General features: G+C 36.1%; 1 protein-coding gene across 1 annotated transcript in view; it reads left to right on the plus strand.

Annotated features, from left to right (window-relative positions):
* LOC108673816 (protein king tubby 1) overlaps positions 1-26,140 on the plus strand; it is a 54,048-nt gene that overhangs the window by 8,190 nt on the left and 19,718 nt on the right. The window lies entirely within an intron of this gene.

Genomic DNA, 26,140 nt, shown 5'->3' on the forward strand with positions numbered 1-26,140 from the left:
CTAACTCGAAGGTTTGCATCGAAGAAAAGGTTTGGGCTGCTATTTTCAATTGTTTGTGGCAATGTGGTGTCAATTGACATCATTTTAAGGGGTCACTTTTTTGTTCGTAAAAATTTCTTATGCTGTGGAATAATAATTCTTGTTGCATGCTACTCTCCATTCTATCGTTATTGACTTGCTGGGATAATTCCCTGCTAAATTTTGCTAAAGCGCTCCTCAGCTTGTGAATCTCTCTATCTCCTTTTTAATATCATTTATATAAATATTAATGGTTGTTTTAAGCACTAGCATGAGCGTATTTTGATATTTCAATTATGAACACTATTTTCTTCTTAATTTCATTCGTTAGAATTGATACTGTGAACGGTATTAGCACGTTAATGACCTCACAAGAACATGAGACCGCGCGTGCATTTATCCTCTTTGCTGTACGGTTATATCAGGCGCTGCTCTGCCACGGCACGCTCGATCGATGAACTCGTTGCTGTTCTTTGTTCAGTCTTGATGGTGGAAAATAGCTCGTGTTAACTTTACGTCTCTTCTGATCTGGTTACACCAAAGTATCGATCGCGCATGAATACGAGTTATGTTGTTCATCTTTCAAGGCTGCGATAATTAGTTGTCTATACCCAATAAAAAATTCATTTCTCCATGCGACACGTATGGCGAAGCTTCACTTGTTTTATTCTTCAATGAATGTGTGTTATACACTTATACCTTTACTTTAATTATTTAACGCTATCTCTAATAACGAGTTTTCTGCTTTAACAGGGTTTCTATTATGTTACATAAAATTTTCTTTACCTTCGTAGATTCTAAGGCAAGTCCGTGATTCTATTTCTGCTTTTCTTTAGGATTTGGTGGGCTGCTTGCGGTTCTCTCATTCTCTGCTGCCTCCTGCACCTGTTCTGCACAGACCTCTGCACCTGTTCTGCACAGGCCTCTGCACGTGTTCTGCACAGCGGTGCCTCGCACATTGCCTTGTGTCTACCGCACTCTCCACAAATATCTTCACTATAAACGTATCCTAAGCAACTGACCATACGTTATCACATTTCACGCCGCTTGAATTTACTATTGTATTCTCATCATGTCAATATTTTGTGATACTCCTCGTTGAATAAAGTTATTCTTTTTTGTGTATTCAATTAAATAACGGGAAATTTTGTCTGTTAACACACTGATGACAGTTATATCTCGTCTTGTTTTTAATTTATTGTCCGACGTATGCCATAAACGTTTTATTTCGTATTAACATGTAAGTATATTTTATTATTCTTATTCTTTACTTTGAAATGATCTCTGTTAAAAAATCTTCAGTCGATTATCGACATGTGTAGTCCATGTGTTTCATGTACCTGAACGTATTTTTCTAAACCGATGATATAATGTAGGATCGAGTTGCTAGGTAGAGCGTATCGTGGATAGCTCGTCACGTTTGTTGAAGAATTGTTAGGTCCAAGTTTTTTTAGAACTTTTATACTGGTGATAACATGCTAGTCAGAGCTATATTACTATAACCGAGATTTTATTTTCCTATTCCTATTTAAAGTAGGTTTCTTGTTGTCTTACCCTCATAATGTACATTGTACATAAAAAATGTATGAAACAACCTAAATATTTCTTCGCTATCCTAATAAACGAATTAACATAATATTTAAGTTTGTTTTGTTCATGAATTTCCATAATTTTTCAATATCAGAGGTGCTAAATATTCACTTAAGTTACGACCTGTCTTGATTGTTGACCTGTCATGTTGAACCCATTATTGTAGCCCATCAACAGCAACTTTGAGAATGTAATATGATAATAGCGTCTTTACTTCTAGCCGTGTCGGTGACACAATGAATATTAATCGCCAAGTATTTTCTTGCACTCGAAGCTCACTCTTTCAAACAATTGTGCGGGTGTCATAGCTAACAAATTTTTGCTTTGCTCTGATATTATTAAATTAATTTTTCAGACAATCTCTTAACCCTCAACCCCCGTATGTCACTCTCCGGGAACACAACTTTCAACTTAAAGTATACGTAAACTATCGACTGCAGCAACTTGAGGACGTTTGTACGCAAGAGAGAACATTTTAAAGTTGTCGTACGTGGCGGCAACCATCAGTGCAGGTCATTTTACGCTCACGAGAACGTATCCTTTTTGGGAAGTAGGCGCGTGATATTGTTGCCCCGGTTACTCAGGTCAAGCGGTAGAGGGTTAAGATGAAAATTTGATGATCCTTACTTTGACATATTCATGTTGTAGGTCTAACTTTACTAACAGTATTGTCAGTGCAAGTATTAACGGCATTAAACGGTTATTTGGCCTTGTCCCCAGCTTTTCTCTGCAGTCTAGCAGAGCGTGTCAAACTTGTGAGTTAATGAGTTGGTTCAAGAACTCCCCCAAAATCACTAAGTTTACTTACTCCTTTGCAACTTAGAAGCTTGAAAACTTAGTTGTTCTACAACTTTGCGCTGTGTACCAAGCTCAGTACGTATAATGCTACTAAACTATAATTCATTATTGAGTTTAAAGGCATCTTTGATTGGTACACATTTTTTTAACGAGTGGCCTTCAACGATTTGCCTCTTTAGGGATTGCCGTTGAATTTGTGTGATGAATTGAATTAGTTTCTAAATTGTATCTACAGATTGAATGTTTTTTTATTTAAAGAGACCCCCGTCTCGAACATTATCTTGCGTATATTTTGGAATGAGCGTTTGATAGTTCCAAAGTTATTGCGTTTTGGTGTCGATAGTGTTAGTACGCGCCAATATAACGGTAAATAAGTGACGTAATTTTGATGTGTTCTCACATCTCGGGCAGATTCCATGTCGAAACCTCACATAAAAATAATTGACTATTAAGTTCACGCATCTCTGGGGAATTTCCGCTGAAAATTCCACACATATATACACACACACATAAATTGTTCATATATAGTATAGTTTAGTATCTACGGCATTGAAGAATAGGCCTGTCGCCGATTCTTGTACTTTTCTTGACTAGTTCACAGATCTGAAAGAATTTTTAATCGTTTCTAGACTTTCAGTTCCGTAGGGTACTAGGCATTTCAAAACTAAACAAATGCTCCTGCATGACCTTGTCTAGTCTGTTCTTAACACATTCATACAATCTTGCGACGCCAAGATGTTCAGTTTACATGAAAAACCCGAGTACTTACGATCGCTTGCCGTTCAGTTACCACCAACCAGTAATAATTTCAACTGTAAAAAGGCTATTATCAAGGCCGTAACTCGCAGCTTGCGCGGATGCTGTGCTGGCCGCTCATCTTGCCCCGTCATATCCTAGCTACGGCTCCGGAACTGCCTCATGATTAACCGCCTCAAGACCGCACATTATCACGTCTTTACCACCAACGCTGCTTGGTTCAATCTGAGCGCAATTTTGGGTAAAACTTGATAAAAAAAAGGGTGCTGAACTGTGTAGTATTTACTGTTTCAGATGTTCTTGTTTTAAAAAGGCTGAACAATATTGAACATGAAATAGAACGGGTTTTGGGGCAGCATGATGTCCCGTTAATAGCTGGATTCAAAATTCCTCCATGATTCACAGATGTTGGCATTGGAGGAATGTGGTCACAGAAGTGGCATTGCTGCTTCTGTAACTAGGAAATCTACCATCATCGGTAGGTAATCTATAAGCAAATTGCCGTAGTGTATTTATCGCTAGAGCGCAACCGTGCTCGTATAATTTTTAAACTCATTTCGGGTGCGAAGGGAACGGCGTCGTACCGAGTGCCTTGGTCTACTTCTGGGAATGGAATCACGGACTGGGCTCGTAAAGATTAATTTTAGAGCTTTGTTTTCGCGCTGCTTGCGATAAAGTTTTTTTAGGGAACGAGACGATCGTTTAACAAATGTGTATGCATCGGTGTGTTTTGTGGAGGAGTTTTATCTTACGAGGTACCTTGTAGAAAAAAAGTCATTCTAACTTCTGGATGAGGTTTGGTTCTCGGCATCTACAATGACGGCTGGAACGATATAGTATTCAACACAATCCTTGTTCTATTTACAATTTTGGATATCTTAAATTAATAATCATATCCAAATTATCCCTAATTCATTATTGAAGCGCCGCGTTTTGAAAAACAATTAATCATTTTCCACTTTTATAATATATATATTTAGTCAAGATTCACCTTTTAATACTTCCCTCTCTCTTACAAAAGTGTTTCGGGAAAGATTACGCTATGCCTCAATAGCCGAGTCGCGTCAAAAGGTAAATAATGAATTAAGAGAAATTATCAGAACTATTCGAGACGAGTCTAAATCGTTGAAATCAGCAGCGTTTAGAAGGATATCTCTTTAGATTTTTGGATATCGAAGGTTTCATACGTATTTTGCATTTGGTGCTTGCTTCACTCGTATAGTTGGAACGGCGCACATGTAAGAAGATTTGTGTCTCGCAATCTATTGTCGGAATGGGCAAGGTTTATTCAAGGGCTCGCCCTCACAGCAGACAAGATAAATGGCTTCCACGTGTAGGTGGAGTCCACGCTGCCTTCAATATTTATGATCAAGTTGCAGAGAATTTCGAAAATTTTATTATTAATCGCGGCTTAAAAATCTCCAAAAAAGTTACGTGTCGGTGGTGTCCACGTTATCTTCAATATTCACGATCAAATTACCGAAAATTAAGATTTTACTCTAAATCGCGTTTTAAAAAGCTCAAAAATAAATTAGCCGTGTCGAGAATGTTCTAATGGATATTTGATGTATCCTAACGAAACTATTACTGCGGAAAAGTTACTCGAAATTGATTTAACAAAATTCATTCAAATTTGTATTGCACCGAGCTAGTTTGAATTGAAACTTCAATTGTGAAACTTCCGGACATTTTGCTTCTCTAATGTCGCGCAATTTCCGGTTTTTCGTTCAATAGAGAGCTTAACATGTGGTCGACGTCAGGCCCGACGTCATCATGCGTCATCCGAAATACAAATGAGATGTGTTTGAATAAAATAATTTGATTTATTACATATAAACTGTACAATGCTAACCAATAAATGGTATGTGATATTTTAAATCTCTTAAGAATAATTTCTGTTTATCACCATTATTTTCGATTATTTTAATAACCTTATATTAATCACTTGACACTTGATTCCTATAAATTAATAGAAACTAAACTGAATCGGCCTCTATTTTTCTTATATAATCAGGCCATGAAGCGCCTTACGGTCTTCAATCATCAAACAGGGTCCCTGATTTGAACGGAGCATTTATAGTACCCGAAATGCTAGACTGTTGCTGTAAACGGGAGCGCAGCCGTGCACCACCAATTTTGCGCACCAATAAGCCCTGAATCAAACGCCTTGGATCTTTCCGGACATCCACCAATCAGCCGTGAACCACTCGGCTTTGTCCTCCTCCGTCATTGCATAAAACCTGCCGTGCACCACCAGGCCGCGGATCGAATATGACTTCCGGGCATCGTTAAATTACGTAATTTTACGTTCACCGCATCTGAGGTTAGGTTCCAGATAGTATAGTTCTGTTCCAAAATTTATCGTCCTTCGACGAGTGGTTGTTCGACCGAGGGCTGGTTCGACGCACGGCCTAGATATGATTGTCCAGAAGTGTTGAAGGCTACGTTCCGGAAGGTAGAAATCATGATGGTCCATTACATCCAGGGCAGTGGTGGTCTAAGCTGTCTTCAGGCGAACCCCTGTAAACTCCCGTTGAAAGTTCGGTCCGGAAAAGGTATATCGTGGAGAAGTCCGCGTTCCCTGATGGTGCAGGATTGGGTAAAAGCTTCATAGGAAATCAGACGTTTTTTGTCCAACCGTAGGAAATTACTCGTTCGTGGCAGAAGTTTGGACATCATAGTGTTGAATATATGAATTTACACCAGATAGTAGCAAAGCAATCTGTGAAATCTGCCATTCTGATTGCCGTCCAGACGCCGTCGCCATTACAGCAACCCTAAGTTTTCTTAAAACTTATAGGAGAAGAGCGAATCATAGGATGCAAACAATTTCAATTGAGTCGTCGATTTTTATTTACATGTTTATTTATAATTATTTTCGCTCAATTACCTCATTCAGTTATCGAAATATTTCATTTATGAAATACCAAATTTTGAGTTAAGTTCTATACTTTGGCATCGTGCGACAGTCTCGAGTCGGAGAAGGTTATTCTCTGACATTCCTGTAATAGCATTCCTCTTACGACGCTAATTCAAGTCGAATTAAGCACTAAATGGAGTCGGGGCTCCTTGCTCGTGAGCAATCAGAGGCGTTGCGACGATAAAAAAATGTCCTTAATGGATCAGGAAATTATCCTACTGACTTTATTTCCTTAAAACTGATGACTGAAATGCGCCTATTCCCACGCATGAACTTATTTTTAGACGCAATTGCTTTTTATTATGGCAGTGTCCATAGTGTCTATGTGCCAATATTTACACAAATATTTTGTCACGTATTCGGAATATTAAAAATTAGGAAGTTATATTTCTTCACTCTTTCAAAAACTTGCTGCTTTATACTGAACTAAAACTTGCTGCTTCAAAAACTTTTATTTTAGTTTCGTTTAATCTGTCAATCCATTGCCATGCTACTGGTGGAATGCCTATTGATATGCTAAATACGCTGTCGCGATATAAAGAGAGTATTCTGTTTAAATATTGAGATCCCATCGAACAGAAAATTAAGTTAAGTTACAAACCCATTTAAATACAATTTCCTATTCATTTCCAAACAAAATTTCTACTGCGTTGCCACGCTGAGGGTAGAAATCCTGCACGATTCAATTCTTGCTGCAAGGGTTCGCCCTGTACCGCACTACCGGCTTGCCGGTTCATTATCGTGGCCGCGGGTGCCTTAAGCTCTCAATAACCGCCCTGAGGTCGCCACTAAATTGCTAGATGAGCTCATTTCGGCAACCGTGCTTTGCCAAACCATCTGCTGCATCGGCTAGGGTAACTTTAGTGTTGCTGTGGACGTGACATTCGGTGAATACATTTAGTTTTTTTCATGTGATCACTAATGTACAAAGAATATGTATGAGAATGGATGACATAACATATCTTTCATATCTCACTGGCGTACAATGAATGTGTTGAGAATGAATGTCGGATCCGGTCGTTCACGCCTCACTAGCGTACAAAGAATATGTAAGAGAATGTAGGACATACTCGGTCTTTCATATCTCACTGGCGTACAAAGAAAATGCGACGTACGCAATAGTTTGTTCCGAATGTTCGTGGTTGAATGTTTTTCCCATTTTTTGTTAAGCGTGACCGGTAACGCTGTTTTGGTTTGCAATCATCTAAAAATTTATAAATGGCCTTCATGTTCGTTTGTACCTCGTGAATATATGCCAAAATATACTACAAACCTACCATGCTTGACGTAGTGTTTGGTGCTCTATAAGCGTTACATATAAATTTCTCGCCTATTAATTTCGCGTTTCAAATAACTAACGGAAACTATTTATTGGCGAAAAATGACTCTCGAAGGTATTATTATACAGTTCCTTTAATTCCCTGGATCAAATTTCAATGCAATTATTCGATAGATCTTTCATTACTGAATTGCTGCTCATTGCAGTTATTTTATAGTTCTTGCAAGTCGTTGAGTTGATGTAATTCACTGCAATTACAGAACTCCGAGTATTTCAAACTTGGTTTAGAAAATACACTGCATTATCGGACATTAACGTTACTTATTTTTTTTCAATTTAATGATTTCGAGGAAACACTTAAACTCAATTGTGAAATTAGTTAGCGTTTTTATACTTTATATTCGGGAACATATTCTGAGTCTTATTTCAACAGCCCTCTGTTTTACGATGAACTCGAGCTCCCACAAATTCTAACAAAATAGCTCAAATTTCAAAGTTCGCGTGACGAATTTCCAATTTAGGGGCAAAATGTTCAATGTACACGATCACCCCAAACAAACCATTATTAAACGATACATGTGAGTAATAGTAAACAGTTATAAAATATCAAACGCGAATTCCAGTCGCATTTCGAGGGATCCTCGTGACGCCGAGCACTCAGTCATGGTCGCACCGTGCCCAAGTCAGGTTATGCCTCTGTGCCTGCTACCAGAATATCCAGCGTCGGTGCGACAGGTTGCAAGGCAATAAAGCTTGCCAGATTGCACATAATTGCCTCATCAGGTGTAGGCGGACTTCACAATTCTGTGTTCGGATTGCTCGTGTAATGCCCGACAGCGACTAGACTGCGACACCTCTCAGCCACCTGTTGGTATGTCCTCACGTCGAACGTGATTTGGGGCGGATAGTGAGCGGTCCCTCATCACACGCCTCCAATTAGACACAATCACTTGCACGAAAATTTATTCAATTAGATTGACTGCTTGTTACATACGTTATTTGCGGGATATAATTCAAAATTGTTAATATATATGCGGGATATAATTCAAAATTAATTTTGGTAACGATAGTTTGGCTTTTTATGTCGTGATTTATGTTAACAACCAAAAATTAGTTCGAGTCCCTCGAAATTTCACTGATTCCAATAAGCTCCCGACCGAACGAATGAAGCTAAAACTTTTTCGTCGTCATTTATTTGTTTTCATCACATCAAAAGTGACAGGGTTTTTATATTGTGACCGGCCAAATGAAACAAAGAGAGTGTCTCTCAACCCTGCTCGAGTTTACTTATTTGTTGTTGATATTAGCCGGTGACGTTCCTTTTTTATTCTATTTCGGTTTTACCTTTAATTGCGGGAAAGCTGAATTTGTACGGTTGAACGTAAAAAGTTTATCTTCTGAAACAGTCTTAAAAATTGAGCTTTTAATTCATCTGGTGATGTTGAGAAGCATTGATACACAAATAAGTTGTATTGTTATATTTCTTTTCAAGGACAAAGCAACTTACTTTAAGTTCAAGATTATAAGCATTTCCTGTTAAGGCTTATGAGGTATTCATAAATGATTATATATTGTCACGAGTTCTCTTTTGTTCCTTTGCTTGGTTTCTGTTCGTCATTTCTTTCATTGAACAAATTGAATTAAGTATACCTAATATTTTGGAAAATACGTCGATCGTGACATATGTCAAACCACATTAATTAAGACTTTTGTGTAATCAATAATACACATAATATTTCAATGCGAAGATGTGTCTTTTGATAGTATAGTATAGCATATTTCTTATTAAGGAAATTAAAACCTTGGCGGCAAAACGAATTTTTTCTGAGAAAAATCTACGGAGTTTAAACATGACATTTAAATATATAGAGTTTAGAAACTCGCGGGTAACGTTCAAGTTGATGTTAATTTTGTTATTGCGTGGATTATCTTGTATTGCATTCAACTCTTCCATTGAACCTCGTGCTTTATCCCGTATGAAAGCATCAAACTTGTTTAAATCATTATCAAATCATTAGATATTGATTCACACGCACAACGAGTTCATTTACAATTTAATCATAAACTTTCATCAATATTCCCATTTATTCATATTCTAGGAAATCCTGTTAAAATTTCAACTAATTTTAATGCCATTTTTACGCTAAAATACAATCAAAATTAGTCCATGAGAGCCATATTGTCATTGTCAATATTTACGTGTTAACGAACATATCCTAATAGCCATGCTTCCGAGTTCAATGACCTTGATATATTTTTGAACGATATGAAACATATTTTTTGAAAATCAAATGAAAATACTCAACACCAGCATAGGAGTTTTGCAAAATTTGTCGCGTTCGTTCTGAAAAATTAAGATAAAATGTATCTTCTTTAACTTAGATTTGCTATTTCAGTTCATTAAGTGCGCAGATAAACTCAAAATGTATTCATTTATATGTTCTGAATACTATATGGTGTGGACTCCTGTATATTTGAGTTTTTTTATACAACACAGATAGAGAATTTTATCAATTATAATCCAATACTGCAATCATTTATAATAATATATGTTACTTAGTTTAGACTGAATAAAAATAAAAATTGCTTCCTCTATGATATTAAATAAATTGCTTTGCTGCCCTGGATTTATTAGGTTTGTATTCTTCCATTACTTTTCATGGAGAATTAATTCAAATTGTATCAATGCGAGGACACGTTTATTGGTTTATTGATTACTTTGGCAAAAATTAGACCGGCGTTACGTGTTTCTCTCGCTTCTAATTTCCTGATTACTTTAGTCAATGCATATACTCGTGATACTCGTATCTACCGGTTGCTTTTAAATTCCGCAGCTCCTACGAGCGGCAATTTCTCATTGTTATATAAAATGTTTAAAAATTGTCACAAAAATGTGTTCGATTATTTTTTTCCATATTAAATATTCATTATTTTTGTAAGAAATTAGTAATTTCTTAGCAAAAATTGACTTCTTGTCAATTGACTTGTCTTGACTTAGACTTTTTGCTTATTGTTTCATAGATATACATGAGAACGGACGAAGAAACAAAAGAAAACTAAGTAATCCCCGGCTTGTCGATTTGTCGAGGTTTTGTGCGGAACTAATGACACAAGTTAAAATGAGGTCTTTGCGAACTCGTTGGGCTGTCTTATTCCGACAAAATTGTTTTCCACATCATCGAAGCCTTTTTCATGCGAGACATTCTGGGCACAACATTCGACATTGTTTGTTTTCATCAGTGTGTTGAAGAAGTCCAACATACTAGTGAACCCTTGTTTGTAGTCGAAGTCTTGAATTGTTTTGTGGTTCGAGTTGCGACGTGAAAATATATTAGTTGTATATGATTTAAAAGACTAAAAATATAGATTCTCGTTAACATAAATGCATATATATGTACGGCAGCTCATTTCATATTCGAGAGTTACTAAGGAAAGCCTTACTAAGGCTAAGTTAAGAATAGTTGAAATACCTGTTTAGTTGTATGAAATTGTAAATTTATGAACTAATAACAGCATTTTTGCCTAATAATTCTAATATTCCGATTGTGGATGTGAGGACAAAAGCTGGGAAACCTCGTAGCCTTTGTTAATTTCTCGGGCTAAGTTAAGAATAGTTGAAATACTCGCTTAGTTGTATGAAATTGTAAATTTATGAACTAATAACAGCGTTTTTACCTAATAATTCTACTATTCCGATTGTGGGTAAGATGACAAAAGCTGGAAAGTCTTTCTCAGCCTTTGTTAATATCTCGGTGCGTGACATATTTGACGGTCGGCCTGCAAGCCATCAGCTGTAGCGGCGGTCTCCCGTCGTGTTAAATTGCTCACTGACGGTCATGTTTAATTAGAGAATTCCTTGCTAACTGTGAACAATCTTGAAACGAGGTAGTGTACCGAGGAATAATAACCGAGGAACAATAACGAGGGAGTGTACCCAATCTACCTTGCTGATTCAGCTTTAGATTTGATAGTGTTCTCAATCGATACAATTAAAATCAACGATCACGCATTATCGGCTTATCATTGTTCAGAGTCTGCCTGTAATATAATCGGGATTTTTATTTAGGATGTTTATAATGCTTCTTCTATTATGTTTTGTGGAAATTTTTCGTTTAATATCTCTGCTGCAGTTCATACTTGTTTCAGCAACAATAGATCCAAGTATTTAAGTATTGACTTCCAATTGCCATCTCTTCAGTTGATGCAGATTAAAGTTTTTTCGGAATAAAAAGTTGGAATAATATTTTGAACTTATGAATGTAAATGCATCATTCTTAATGGTGTATTTGTAAAACCTCTGACAGAAAACATTTTCATTCTGTCCATGTCCGAGCGTTTGCTGCTTAAGAACTTAGCGCGATATTTTTCTTGTTTTGGAGTATGCGCTTGTTGCATAAGTGTTGTTTACGTAAATTATTTTGGCGAAAAATAATCATGAAGACGGCAAGGAAAAATTGTATTGCATTCAGTTTTGTGTTTGATAATCTTGCCAAAGCAAGTTATTGTTCTGAACTTTATTTTTAAACCACTCTGGACCTAACGTTCGTTTTGAAATTCCATTTGCGCAGGTCGAGGGAGAATGCTATCTCAGGGGAGCCTTTTATTTTTCCTCGAGACTACCAGGCTTTCTCGCAGGAGTTCGCTCTTGAGTCGTTTTTATAGGAGCTCGAACCCAACCGAAGTGGTTTTTTGTTCAGGGCTCAAGACTGAACCTTCTTGTTTGCAGAGGCCTCACATATCCATTACAGCACAGCAGCGCTTTATTGGATGGAATTGGGATTAAAAGAGTCCTCGGATGTCGTCACTCCCAGCTACACAGATCCAAAATTGAACGCTTTAGGGAGTGGATTTCAGGATCGTATCCACAAGTGATGATTATTTCTGAACGCCGTTTGGGTTTTCTATGAGTTAACATGGGAACAAGAAATGTAAAATATTTCCGGCAGTATGGATATCACAAAATTTGAGTAAAATAAAGTAATTTTATTATTAAACATGGAAATTTATAATTTATAAAGATATAAGTTCAGGATGAGCTGCTCAGTTAATTTATCTATATAGCTGCGAAATTTTTATTTGTCGGACTCGTCTCGAATTCAGTTGAATTACATCAATTGGAATCAATTCGATGCTTCGTCGCAGCCCGGCCTTCTTGTTTACCTCGCCTACGTTGTGCATCTTGACTAATTGTATACAGTAAATTACTAGCGATGGACAGGACTCAATTTGAATGTTATTGCGGATTCTCAACGACGATGTAGGTAGAATTCTGTGTCTGCCTTGAAGGTAGACAAGTGGATATCGAAGTCAGTATTTCATTGGTTAACAAAACAGTAAATATGAAAAAAGAAAGTACCGATATTTCTAAAAAATCGAGGAAGCTATCCAAACTTCGTTCTTAGGCCTCCCTCATTGGAAAATATTTCAATCGTTTTGATTGAATTATCCCTAGTTTGAATGCATTGATGTTATGTGTGGCATTACGATATCGTATTTTATTTCATGATGTTTTTAAGAGGTTTTTCAACCTTCATTTCATAAAGTCGCCTAATTCTATTTAAATATATTTCGAATGCGCCAGTGTATCATAAAATTCCCCGTCATGAAAGTGTTAACTTCTCTTGTGCTCCACCATGGCATCTTTTACCTCTCCACTTGCGTAGTCTCGCAAGACAGACATTTCTCTTTATTTCTTCTGAATCTCCGTCTGGAAAAATCATCAACCGGCGTTGCTAGAGGCACAGCTTCTTCCAAGGCCACCATGACCGCAGGAATCTGTTGTATAAAAAGGCTGTCCCATTTATTCTCGTGGCTTATCCTTGCAGCGCTGGCTTTTAAATGCATTGAGATAATCAACAAGATGGGCGGGAGTGGGGTGACTGGGTACAGCCTCTCTTTTTGGGGTAACTCGAAAATTTATTCTTAGAGCAAAACTATTTTATGCAATGTAGTGGAAAAAAGTAGTTGTTATCCTTAATAAATTACCTTGAGGTAATTTAAAGGTAATTGAGGTAATTTTTAGGTAATTGAGGTAATTTTAAGGTAATTGAGGTAATTTATAAACTACCTCGAGGTAATCTATCAATCTATCTATCTATCTATCTATCAGGATCATAGCGAGTTTTTTGTTTTATTTTTTTTTTTATTTATGAAAATCTCATTCTCGGCTGAACATGGATATTGTTAAACTATCGAGGAAGTACGTAATCTAATTTATTAAAATAACTGAATCAATCGAGCATGTCTCCCATCGTGTTTTTAAATTTTCACACCATTTCTTTACATATTTATGTTGCCTCATCCCTCAAAATTTATTAAATTAATCTGTTGTAAATATTAACCAGTATTAATGTTACTCGTTTGCTTGAATCGCATATTAATAATAAATTTAAAATCAAAATATTAACCAGTATCAGAGTTTTTAACTGGAAAATAGATTTTTCAGGAAATCGTTGTTATAATGTTACTGATGTGATTGTTCTTGCTAATTTTTTCCCCCTTAATTGACAAATTATTTATGTCCTATTGATATGTTTTATCATTAAATTTTATTTGTTCATCGTATTTACAGCATAAATTATTTGTTTGTTCATGAAAATTATTAGAATTGCCGTTTAAACATAGAGCAACAAATAAAAATTTTCAACCTCAGTGGTGCATGAGTGCATTTAAATTCGGCCTAATGAAAGCCTTGGTTATAATATGAAATATTATCGATAACGAGTGAAAATGCTGAATTTTGTCTGCCGAAGGTGTTGAATTTCCCCGGTTGTAAGCTCCATGTAAATCATAGCAGTAACATTCTCAGCGAACTCCTATTGCCCACTAATGATCAGAATAATTGTACTTAGCGTTCCGATACAACTTGTATTATCTTTTAGGTTATCGCATTTTAAAATTCATGATTTCACTTTAAAAATGTTGCTCGTTATTATTTATGTAAAGATAAACACTAAACAGTATTCGTCAGAAATTTCATAATCTTTTCACAGAAACCGCATTTCCGTATTATAATTGTGCAGTCTGCGTCACGACTTCCTCCGATTTATGATCTATGGGAAAGCATTTCAGAGCGAGCATTGAGCTGGCAGCGGCTTGTGACTTCTTTCAGGTCGCCTCGACTGAGCATCAAAGACCTGGCGCTACTTGAAGCCAGGCCCTCAAACCGAGCTCTATGAGACACCAGACCTACGCCATTCGAAATTAAAGTCAGTTATCGGTTCTGAATATCCCCATTGTTAGAATATCCGAAGCAGGGATATCATCATCGGGATTAATTATAGTGGGAAAGTTGGTGGCCGACCATCTGTCAGTCAACGAATAACTTCAAGTTTGCTAAGATTTCCTGAAAAGTAATTTAATTTTCTTATAAGGCTGTGGTTGTCTGCACAAAATTTTGTGATTCATCACATTCCGGTTGATTTTTCATGTGCGTTTTGCATTCTACTCTTACATTTTATTTTATGCTACTGTCGCAGAAGTAGGTATAGAATTTCTTATCTTATAGTCGCTGGTACTACCCGTAAAAAGTAGCAGCGGCTCAAGATAGTATTGGTTGATCCTTAATACTGCAGGCGATTACTCAACATCCTATGAAATATTAGCTTTTGGTTTTGCCGATTGTGATCAGATTATGAATGATTAAATGTTTGCTCTTATGAGCAATTTAAAATTATTTAAAACAAATTATTATGCTCATAAACGGTGATTGTTTTTATGATATGACAAATAATTTTATTGACTAAATGTAAGAATATAAAATAGATTCATGCCTGTCCAGATTTGAAAATCGACACCAACTTCTTCGTACAATCAAAACCTCATTGCGCGCTTAATAAGTTGGCTGCATAATTACTTCATTTCGGTGTACGGTTTGTCTTCATAAAAGCAGCACACAGGTTCTTCATCGTTGTTTGGACGCTGGGAACAGATTAACTAAGTTTTTTATAGTTTTTTTGTGCATTAGAATTCCGTTAAACCACATAAACCGTCGCAACCTTTTAATAACGCCTGAGATGAATTATAAGTTATTCATTGTTATATTATTCAAGTTTTCATGTTTATAAAATTATTATAATCTGCGCTCGACATTCTTTAGGTGCTGGGTTTTTTTTGGAATAGGCTCTTTTTTTATAGACGGGAACAATTTTGTTTAAGATGGGTGAATAAATAGTTTGAGTTTTTATAAAATTATTGCCTTTAATTTAGTTTTAAAATTTAAGCCTGCGTACTAATTAAAACTAATTTTTTAATTTTTTTTTCTTATTGTAAAATTTAACGGTGACAAAGCTTTTTGTATCAGCTGGATGTTGAACCATTACAGAAGGGAAAGATATTAAGTCGTAAATCCGATCCGATCTCAGTATTCAATGTATTTAAAGTATAATAATGTCCTGAAAAGCCAGAAATAGATTTGTTCCATGGGAAAGGATTCATTTCTTGGAATACATATACTTTAGCTTCACAAACGAGTTTTCATGACAGCAAAGAAATCAAACTTCTAAAAATTAAGTCGTTTTAATTATGTGCATTTAAATTCGTGGCGTTTTAAGCTGAATTGCTAGGGGTAATTGTTTTGCTGATGAGGAATGATACATGCATAGAAAATTAATGCCGCAATCTATGCACAAACCTAAGCATGTTGAGGGCGGATGAAAATAATGAAACCTGTCAACAGTGAGCGGGTCAGTCTAAAATTCCGTCAAAGACTTGCGCAATATGAAGGCAAACGTCGCAGGGCTTTTGATCTCGGATGGAGAAACCTTGCATGCTAGTGCCACAGCCTCATAACACAACGAGCCTGCTTCACGTTCCTGCTAAAGTGGAGACTCGCATGCTGGCGCTTCAGTCACGTAACGCAACAAGCGGGCTTCATGTTCCTGCTATGGCGAACCTTTGCATGCTAGCGCTTCAACCACGTAACGCAACAAGCGTGCTTCACGTTCCTGCTAAGGCGGAGACTCGCATGCTAGCGCTTCAGCCACGTAACGCAAGAAGCGTGCTTCACGTTCCTGCTATGGCGGAGCCTTGCATGCTAGCGCTTCAGCCACGTAACGCAAGAAGCGTGCTTCACGTTCCTGCTAAGGCGAATCCTTGCATGCTAGCAACCTGTGGCAAAAAAGGGTGTGGAACATCTTGTCGATAGTTTTTAAATTTTTAACATATTAGTTTATTTTTTAATATGATGAAATTTGGCTTTGATTTTACTCATCTCCTTCATTTCGTTAACATGAAAATTTTCAGCTATCATGGCGATGTGGCATCCACATCACTATGAGGTTGTATTTATCACGTTGAATTGTACAGCATATAATTTTTTAAACTAAGACCTATTTTATGCGATTTTCTTTAGTAACTTCATAATTAAAACTCTGCTACCATAACTACGTTCCGGGCCAACGCTACGTTACGAAGATTTCGATAAAAATTGTCGAAGAAAAAACCTCGCGAGCTTGAAGAAGTGAAAATTGCCTTCATTTGGCCACTTCAAGTTTCCCACTTAGAAATCGTTATTTTCGTGCTGTTTTTAGAGAGGTCTTAACTCGGAGCATAATTTGGGCGTCGATTTTAATTACTCCTTTTCGAAGGAACAAAATGGTTGGCAGGATTGCATAATTTTTTATATTGTTAGTTCCTATACAGGTTTGAAACTAAAGTAAATTAGTCACGTTTTTGCATGAGAGTAATGAAATTGATTTTACTGATGTAAATGTATTAAATTTGAAAGCTTTCTTTCCTTTATGCATGATAAGCATGCCCCTCAGAACCGGAGGCAGAGGTTCAGCGAACTGGTGTTTGCCAGAACCTGAGTGACACGACATTCTCCTGAACCTACTCTTGCGGTCATGGCAAATTTTAGCTCCTAATATTTATATATAAAGTATATTTATATTTAAAGTATATTTATATTTAAATATATTCGTAGTTAAAGTATTCATATTTAAAGTTTATTTATATATAAAGTATTACGCTCGGTTAACGGTTCCGACATCCGCCCTGAGCTGAAGCCAGTAAATTAGTTCCGGACAAACCTTATTTTCCGTTTTTAATTGTTAAATAAACATAGCGAATGTTGTTGAAAAATTTATTCGTTGATAATATGATATTTTACGGTTGCAGAGGCAGGATTTATAAATATGTTAGGCAATTTCAACTGATATAACGCACGCAATATTACTATTGCATATAATCCATACATTCCTGTAAAAATGTTTGCCTCTATGGCATCTTTTCATAAAATTTCTTTTCTTTAACCTCTAGGGGGAGATTTCATGTCGCTCTCGGGTTGCCGCAACAAATAACTTATTCCCTTCTTGCAGCAACATGTCTTCTTACGTCATTGTTAAACGAACGAACAATTCACGCTCGTCTAAACTGTGTTGACTTGGGCTTCCGAATGTTGCATCTATTTTCCGTTTGTTTCCGGCACTAGCTTCCCGCATTCGTGCATCACGCACAACGCTCATCAATATTCGTTTCGGAACGAGCCTTGAAAAAACAGACTTCGCGGTCGCTCTGTTTCGTGTGTTGTTGCTGCTCTCTCAGTTGCAGCGATGTCGCCTATCACTTAGAGATTTAGTTGCCGTTTGTTATATTGAAACTTTCAAAATTTATATTGTGACATGTAAGAAAAGTTTTTTCTTTAATTTTAACCGTAACGCTTTATTTAAAGCCGCAGCTCCTCTAATATTTAATATGAGAACTAGTTTAGGGTATAAATTCTCATGATTCATTCATTCCAGTGTTTCTATTTTTTACCATCATGACCTTCTCGTATATATCAAAGTTTGACAGCTGAATATCATTTTTAAATTTTATCAGTGATGCATTCGTTCAATTTCATAATTTAATATTTGTTTTTCTTGATAAATCTTGCATGCGCTTAAAGTAAGGAAAAATCGATTGTGCTCGTTCCTATATGTTACTTTTTCTATACATTTTCTCAAAATATTGCTTGATCTACGCATTATTTTTAACATATTAATTTTTGTAAATATTTTTCAGTTCAATAATTTTTAAACACGTAGTTTCGATACATTACTTTTTATTTCGCCACGCCACGTTTCCCATATGCCCCGGAGTGAGTATCGGGAAGCCACAGTGCCATTGTTTACAAGCGATGCGTTCGCAGTCTTTGCCTTGCTGATGAGATACCCAGGCTAATATTGAACTATTGCGCTGCTTTGCTTTACAAGCGAGGCCTGGCAAACATTTTTAGCGCATTTTCTCACTTATGGAAAAAATGCACTATTGTGCTCGCCATGTCCGTCCGTCCGTCCGTGATTTCGCGTTTTCGTCGACGAGAAAATGCGCTCTCTGTCACTCACTGCAGTGAGTACTGAGTTATATTTTGTTTTAAATCATTTGGCATCTTAGGCATAACTCATGCTCATGAGCATATAATGACGAAACCAGCGAATTTACTTTGTCAGTTTACTTTCTTCGAAGTACGTTGAAGAAATTTTCGTGGGAAAATCCATTTTCCATTTATCGTTTGGACTTCTGATTGATAGTTCTTAAATGACAACACTCTTCCTAAGTTTTCTGGAGATTCCTAAAAATTTTTATGCTGCTGAAATTTCCAGGAATTATTTCTTTTATCCTCCCTGACCAGCGATTCATGATATTTGGCGTCCACTCAACAATTAAGTTTATTTTCCGCCATATGCGATTTATTATGGATAAATAACAGCGGCTGTTAGGATCAACCAGCCTTCGAATGCTTTTGAAGTTTCGAATTGTAAGTTTGAAAATTTTAATTTTGAGAATGAATCTCGTACATTAGGCACTTTTTCTATCGCGAGGAATTCAATCTATCGCACTCATACTATTTCTATACAAAAAATTACTCACGATCCATTTAAAATAATAACTTCTCAATAAAAGCGAATTTTTGCATTGCCTAATCTGCCAACTACTGCAAATTCTATGCCAAGGCACCGCAATTTATCTGGTCTTCTGCTCTGCATTAACGATGCGACTGAACCGTCAAATGACCTCGATGTATTCACTGTTTCCCATGCAGACCATGCAGACCATGATAAATTGTGACGCTGCAAGATGGTTATCATCCTTTTTTATATCTATTCACCAACGTTTTAGTTTACAATCATCATTTAAAAATACACTTGTCTGCATGACTTTGTAAATTATTTCACAATCTCATCGATAATTGTGGTGAAAATTAATGTCGGTTCAAATTCAGCAACACTTGCTTTCGACCATGTAATTCATGATATAATGTGCATAGATTCTAATTTTCCTGTTAAAGAGCTATATGTGCGCTGACTGAAATGTATTCGAGCTGTTAAGAAAATATACATGCGCTCAGTGTGATTGTAACAGCTACCCTTATTCTAGAAAAACTTCAAGTTGAAATGCAAAAACTTTCTACATCGCACAGTATTCATCAATTCTCTGTCAAGTTTGGCGAAGATGACATGTAACTACTACATTGGAGAGCACTTCACTAGCTGCTGCTCGCTCTGACCTGAGATCTATTCATTCGCTGCTGGGTCTAAAGCTGCATGCGTAGAGCGTAATGCAGGTTATGACGTATAAAGCTGCATGCGTAGAGCGTAATGCAGGTTATGACNGATATGACGTATAAAGCTGCATGGCTAGAGCGTATCGTAAGGCTTATCACGCACACGGGCGACTGAAGCGTAAATGGGTGGGGAGGTCAGATAATTTTTTTTATGTATTGGAAGTAATTTGAGAGAGAGCTGATAATTTTTGCTTTTTTTTTTGCGCTGACTGTGTTGCCGCATTATATAAGCCACGATTGAGCTACCGTATCGTTTACTGCCGTATCGAGGACTGATTGTGCTGCCGTATCGAGGACTGATTGTGATGCCGTATACCGAGCACTGATTATGCCGCGGAATACTGAATTACTGTGGTAATTCAAGATACCAATAGTACAATAAATATTCATTTATACAGCATGCATTCTTCTAATGCATTGTCTAAGCCGGCAACAATTTTCACCGTTGTTGGCATTAGGGTCCACTTCCAGAAGCTTACATCGCTGACAGCTCCTGCCAATGCTAAAATAATGAAGCGTGTGCAACTGCGCAGCCACAGGCCTTGCAGCCAAAATTCCTGACAGATCCAATTTTCGGACGGAAACACGCGGGGACTAGGCCTGGTGCCGCCAGAATTGTGCTTTTGTCTGCACAAATATCGACGTTTCGGTGTCAAAATGTCGATAAATGTGATTGAAATGAAGGCACAGTTTATTTAATCGTTCTGCTCTGTGCACTTTACGTGAGATGCAAATCGTACGTATACAGTACTCCCGTGAGAAAGGTTCTTTGTCGTTGGAATGCTGTGAACTTCATATCATTCTAATGCATTCGTAATTCTTTACATTCGTAATTATACTTTCTTGGGTAGAGGAATGCTATATTTATTAATGATTTTGTTTTTTATACATGAATGGAATATTTTTATTTCACCCATAAACCCGGGATTTAGCGTAAAATATCGAAATCTCAACTTATATTTTTATCAGAGTAATGATGACTTTATCGTAACTAAAATCGTATTTCAGATTGGTTTAGCAAACTGTTGATGGTATTTTGATTCGATTTTGATTTCTCTCATAAAATTCCCTCAATCTAAATTTTTATTTAATCATTCTTAAATTCCAGTGTGAAATATTCAACCAATCCTTCTTCCGAGTTATGATATAATTTTACAATGGTGCGCTTATGATTCATTAATGTTTTAGTTCCATTCAGATTTATCAAAATGCAAATTCGGATTCCTTACAAAATTTTGTACTATTTTTTAAATCTTTGATAGTGTTATAATTGAACTCCAAAAATTCCTGGATAACTAAGAAAAAGAAAATTCGCCATGCCTGAAATTTTTAATTTTAATTTCTGGCATGAATACACAGAAAAAAACGGTTTTTATGATATAATATTTTATTGTATTTGAAGGATACCTACAGCAGTTTTAAACAATGAATAACGACTGATGTATAAGACATATCAATTCGACTCGAGGCGCTATCAGTGATATAGATACGCGATATCCTCTCGGTTGCTATGGCCAAGGCTTACCCAACATATAGGTTAAAAAGATATTCTATTGATTTTGAATATACACCTATCAGCGGAGTCGGTTTAAACCTAATTTTATGTAAATTTTAACATATATTGCTAAAACGCAAAAATTTTGCTTCCGCTCATTCTAAGTGTAGCCCGGGAAATACAAAGTTACTTCTATGTTAGCCGACAAGAGGTCCAACTTTGCATAGTAATTCCTTCAGCCGCACAAGTTATTGGGTTGTAATACTGAACGGAGTTATTTTAATGATAAGTTTGAACCACCTGTCAGCCTCGGGACTCCTGCTACAGCCATCTTGGGTTCACTCAAAAGTGTTTTGGGAACTTCGATGTTAGTGATGTAAAGACAAGAAGCAGGTAATGGTTCCGTTGAGCTTTGACACTGCCTTCTCTAACTGTGTTTTCAGAAATTATCATTTCGATCCCTGATAAATGAGTGGAACGTCAATCATTCTTCTGCAGATGGTCTATTTTGGTGGTATTTTATTTCGTGAAATTTGTCGTGCAGCAGTCACATTCGAGTTTTTTTGTCGTTTATTAAACAAGTAAGGCCATCAGTTGCCAGCAGCGAAATGGGATTGTTCGGGAAGTGCGCATTGAAAGACAGAATGGGTTTTGATAAGTCGTACGTAGGGGATCCGTACAACTTTTGATTAAATTTATTAGTTGTGAAATCCTGAAATCCGTTTACAAATTACTGGGATATTGAATTAATGTGTGTTAATGAGCTAATGTCATCGATCCGTTCGTTCTTTTAAATTTTTTCTGCGTAAGAGGATCTGCGTTTGATGTTAACCCCGCCCGCCTATGTAGTGACTTGTTCCATCAAAACGAAGTCACGAAATGTTTTTTTTTATGTTTCGGAGGAGGCTTATTGACTTCACAATTATAGGTTTCTATATGTTTACATAGAACAGCTCGTCCACACTGGATACCGCGAATTGGCTCACAGACGATCCTCGTATACTATCAGTTACATCAACAGAATATAATGTTATTCAATTAGCAATAGTAATGGTATGTTCAATCATGTAGAACCCGCTTTGATTGTTGAGAATTGCTTCAATTGAATCGGCCCTTTGATATTTTAATGTTTGCAGGCTTCTCATCCCGTCATAATAAACTCAATTGTTCGATCTGAACAGCGCTTGATTACATTGAATTCTATTTTTAGCTCGATATGAGAAAGTTATGATATTGATTTGTAAAACGTCCCGCTATTTTTTATTCTCATGCATTAAATTCAATCCGACTTTATGATCATAAAACAAAATATCTAAAATCCACCGGCTCCCAGATTAATTCGACCTCAGGTTAAGTTATATACTATATACTATATATACCATATAAGTCTTCATGTTATACTAAATATTTGGATTTCTGCTGCGGACCAGAATTCACAGTGTTCACTGTCCGTTAACTAATTATAAATTGAGCCTTTTGTTTTGGAACATTTTACTTCCTTGTTATGAAAAAGGGATAAGTTATGTTGTAATAATAAGTTATGTTGCTCTCATAAGGAATAAAGGGATAAGTTACTTTTCATATCCTCATGTGTGCCAGAAAAAACTTGTTTTATTGCATGCATTCATCGGATATAATGATAATTAATCTGGCGTTTCTTTCGAAATAAAATAATTGTATGTCGTCTCTAATGATGTTGTTGCTTACTTTATCAGAAATTAAAATCTCCATTACTCGTCAATAAAGCTTTCGATGAAGCTTTGAAATCCACGTACGAAGACCTCGTGTTTATCAAGCTTTTACTCTATTTCCCAGGATTATTATGGAATAATTTTACATAAGCAAGCGAAAATTTCTCTATTTTTTACAACACTTCTCTTTAACTTCACTTCTTGTTGTTTGTCTGTCTGTCTGCTACAAATCTTATTATCGAAATTTAACACACTTCTACTTATCCTATCGATCTGAAATTTTGCACATTTGCGTAAATTTGGAGACAACGCATGAATCAAATGACAAAATAAATAATTTTAGAAATAAATTTTTTTTTTCAATATTAAAAAAACTGAAAAAATAATTTTGTCTGTTACAAATCTTATAACTGATATTTGACACACTTTTACCTGTCCAATTGATCTGAAATTTTGCACACTTATGTGAAGTTGGAGGCAATGCATGAATCAATTGACAGAATAAATAATTTTGAAAAAAATTATATATTAAAAAAATTCGAAAAATTAATTTTTTTTAATATTCGAAAATAAAGTTAGAAATTTATTGTACATCTGTAACATTGGAAACACTGGATTCTTTAGAAGTGTTGTCTTTGAAAAGTAATTTTTAAACGTATATTATTAATACGGTGAACGCACGCTCATATATTTTGTCTCACGGTAACTCTTATTGCAATTTTGTTTTTGACCAAGCAAACTTAATTTTTACAACTTAAATGACAATTCGTCCATCGCAAAACCATATTGAGGGGTCGAATTGTTATAAGCTGAAAGCAATTTTGGGGCGTAATTTAATTCCAGGCCCTATTTTTGCTTCGGTTGCTGGACTGTTCACCGATTAATTCGACAGATGTCGTAAAATTTCCTTTTTTTTATCAATCATTTATCTGGGGAAATCTTATTTTGCTATACGCAGGCATTATCACTTAATAAACGTTTATTTTTTCATTCATTACATATTTTTTTCATATTCATACATATTTTTTTTCATTTAAAACAAAAGAAAGGTTTTTGAACGCATAAAACTTGAGCTCAAATGAGCTTCTTGATTGCTACATAAAGTAAAGTTTACATTTTTGGGGTAAGTTAATTGCAGGAATTAATTTAAATTATACTTACCTTAATTACATTAAGGTAAGTTTACCCCATAAAAGATCAAAGTAATTATTTTTTCGCAAATTTCTATGTTTTATTTATTTATGTCAATTTGCAATTTATTCATATAAGCTCTCATAAGTCATATCAGACTGTCAGACCTGACAGATTGCATTGCATATTCCTTCAGTGTGATGGCCGACGTTCGTTATTCATCATCATGCCTTGCACAACATGATTCAAAGTTCTTCTCGACACTTAACCTTTACTAACTTTATATTTTCTTGACAGACTATCCGAGCATGTAGGTTGCTGACGCTTCATATGCGCTGCGATGCAATTTTGACGCGATACTGCTTAATTTTTAAAGAAGTTCCGCGTCTTCATCGAATAGCCGCGTAGGGATAGGTCATTCTATCCATGTTAAGAACAGTGAATGTATGAGGAAAATAATAGATAATAATATCAACATCTCGCATGTAGAAACTATTCAATGAATAAATTTAGACTAATCCTAAGCGTGACGGATTAAAATAAACCGTGAAATTAAATTTTTTTGAACCGATGTTGCCAATATATTTAAATTCCTTGGATTTTAATAGGCTAATTACTTAACAGATTGAAAAATAGGATAACTCTAATAAGAATACATGATTTATTTTAAAACAATCCTTGATCGGGCAGTCGAAATATCCAGCTGAGTATAACGATACCCAGTACAACGTCTGTAAAAGCTCTTGTCGTAGGTGGTCTGTCTCATTACAAGATACTGAATATTTTATCAACTGAATAGAACCTGAACAAAACCTTCTCCTTTAATGTACATAAGAGAATTCACACATCTCTTGGGTCATCTGAGTGGGCAAATACGTCCAGCTTTAGTGCATGCCTATCCATGCAGGGAGGAGGCATTTTTTGAGTAAAAATGTCCTTGATCCATTCTGTATAACAAGTTACTGGTCATATACAATTTTAAAAAACTTCGTCGGTGTTGACACTCCATAGATTTTATTTCAAAATAAGTTTTTTGGAGCTAAATAAAACAGATGCTATTGAATAAACGTTGTTAACATTAATCGACATTCACATTTATTCAAAAATAAATTTTGAAATACGTCTCTTCGTTGTATCTCATCATTATTGCAAATTATTGTGTTGATTCGAATAAAGAGCCGTGTGAATAATTTTTGAATTGTATTCGAGGTGCAGACTTTATGAGCCTCTTTATATAGTACCTACGATAAAGTCATTAACAGTATTTAATTTTAATGAACAAGTTAGTGAAGCAACGCTTAATCAAATTTTCCCCGAAAGATTCTACTCAAATTTCAAATGGGAAATTTTACTCGAGTCATTATTGATCGCATGCCGGTTGCTCCTCTAAGATATGTCTTCTTGCACTTGAAGCTACGGCACATATGAATTTTTACGATAAAAAGTGGCGTCTCTCTAGCTCCTCACTTCCCCACCTATAATTGAATGGCCAGTGTTATGCCCGGAAATTACCTGTGAAGTGATAGAATATTCAATTACTTTAAAAATGATTTCTCCCGTCTATCCATCGTGACTAGGAGCATCCGCATCCCGCGTTCTGCGGCGGAAGCAGAACATCGAAGACGGCAATAGCGCATCGGATGTCACTTTGCTGTTGCGATAACCTCAAAACTTGAGAAATTGACCGCCCGTCTTCCATCGCTGGGAGTTGCTAGCTATATAAAGGCAGGCCGTGCCGCTCATGACTTGATTCTGCTTTCAGGCTGCGGTGCAACCAGTCTAGAAAAAGATACCGATTCCGTGCCTCGAAATGATTTTAAAAGCGACAAGTTGTAGATTCCGTGCCTGGAAATAATTTCAAAAGCGACAAGTTGTATAATTCGGAACAAACAATTTTGAAAATAAAAAAAAATGT

Source organism: Hyalella azteca, unplaced genomic scaffold (genome assembly GCF_000764305.2).
Source record: "Hyalella azteca isolate HAZT.00-mixed unplaced genomic scaffold, Hazt_2.0.2 contig7695, whole genome shotgun sequence".
Taxonomy (NCBI): domain Eukaryota; kingdom Metazoa; phylum Arthropoda; class Malacostraca; order Amphipoda; family Hyalellidae; genus Hyalella; species Hyalella azteca.